The following is a 2,082-nucleotide window of genomic DNA, read 5'->3' on the forward strand; positions in this document are numbered from 1 at the left end:
TGAGATAACTGTGCTCTACTTACCGCGGCTGTCAAAACTTCATTTTTAGAGTTGTAAGCCTTGAAACTTACCGTGAGCCATTAGGGACAAAATTTCTGATGGGTAAAATCAAAAGAAGAAGAGCGAAAGGCAGACAGAGACTCACTGGCACTATGATATTATAAGAAGGATTGGAGATGAGAAACTTGAATTTGGTTAGGCAGAAAACGAAGTTGTTGGCACTCAGAACTGGGCAGATTTTTTGTTTGTTTAGCGCAAAGCTACATAATGGGTTATCTGCCTCTGTCCACCATGAGAAATCGAATATTGGACTTAAGTGCTGTAAGTCTGAGAACTTACCGTTGACCCACTGAAGGACGAACTGGGGAAGACACCATGGCTGATTGAATACAACAGTTAATAATTTATGAACGTAATTAAAACATATTAATGATGAAAAATGATATTAATAATATATATGTTATTTAGTGCTCAGAGCTTTAATCTTTCTTATGTATAAAGATATTGATAGGGTCATAGTTAGTAAATCAGTAAAGTTTGCTGGTGAGAAATCTTGGACATTTCTAGCAATATCGGAGATGTTAAGGTACTACTGACGAATGAAGTGTATCAGTTGCTAAGTAAGACAAATATCTGGCAAATAGCATTTAATTACAACAAATGCAAGATAATGTACTTGTGTTATAATTTGGTTTAGACGTTTGATATAGATGGGAACTCACTCAATAGCGTGACTGAAAAAAATGATCTTGGCATCATGGAGGATGATACATTCAAGCTATCAAGACAGTGTTCTGTTGGTAGTATTAATAGTAATTTTAGAGTGTATTTATAGACTCATCGATTACAAGTCCAAAGAGATAATTATATTTTTATACAAATCACTTTAAGAGTTCTCGGTGTAATAAACAAATTAAATATCAGCAGAAACATGCGTGGCTTCTGTTAAACAAGTTAAAAAATAAACACCTGAAACCTGTTTTAGGAATCTCAACCACTGTCTTAAATATGGCAATAAATATTCAAACTTCTAAAACAAGAAAACAGCGATTGATTATCAGCTGGTCAACAAGCAGTGAAGATCAAGAGCGATTCCATTCTCAGCTATTACCGAATTCGCCGACAAGAATAATTCAGCTCACTAATAAAAAATAATGTTGTTATTTCTGTAAGAGAGTCAAGTGAGTGGGACTTGGCCTTAATTTAGAACACGCCAGCCACATAGAGAAAGTGAAAGTTATTAACTCACTTGAGCATATCTCTGTGTCTAACAGGGGAAACTATGAAACATAACCTAATTTTAAAATTTACTTTTTTAACCAAATGGATTGAAAATACACAGTGCGTCCCCGTGTCGCAATAATACAAGTTATTTATTTTATTAGTTTTTTAATTTTTTTGCAACATCTTGAACTTGCAACTTAATATGTGGCTTGGTAGTTCAAGTTGTTCAAATCTTATTGTAGAGACGTTATCTACACAAAACTCGTCGTCAACAGTCCTTTAAATAATTGAACTAATAAAAGTGCTTGAATTTTGGCTTGTGATTGGATCCTGGGAAGTGTTAATAATATACTGTTATGTCTCTGGTCGTTTGTTAAATTTTTATAGAAATTCTTTCCGAGAAACTTAAGCGATACAAGTCTTTTCTTAAATAAAACTAGTTTATTCTTTCTCAATTCAACTCTGCAATGCACTTAATTTCCACAGTCACTTTGACTTAAACACAAGCTATAATTCAGGACGAACGATTCACGCACTTTACTTACTACTGCGCTTGACTCAATTGACCGTCTTTATCTGTCTGCAATTATCTACATCTCTATGCCGCCACTTCTCGCCGGTCTTATATATACAAAATAGAGGGCGTATCTAGCAAACGATAGGACGTTCGACAGGTTCCTCGATCTTTCTAGATACTCATTACGTGTTATCAGCGTCATGTGACCTCCGCTGTCGTAACAATACCTTACAAAATTATGCTCGTTCGTTGGTTGTGTTCAGGTGTCCCTTCTCAACTTGACAAATTCATCACCCACGGGATGAGAAACTTTGAAAAGAAAGAGGATGGTGAGTGTAGCA

The sequence above is a fragment of the Limulus polyphemus genome, unplaced genomic scaffold, assembly GCF_000517525.1.
Source record: "Limulus polyphemus unplaced genomic scaffold, Limulus_polyphemus-2.1.2 Scaffold2656, whole genome shotgun sequence".
Classification (NCBI taxonomy): domain Eukaryota; kingdom Metazoa; phylum Arthropoda; class Merostomata; order Xiphosura; family Limulidae; genus Limulus; species Limulus polyphemus.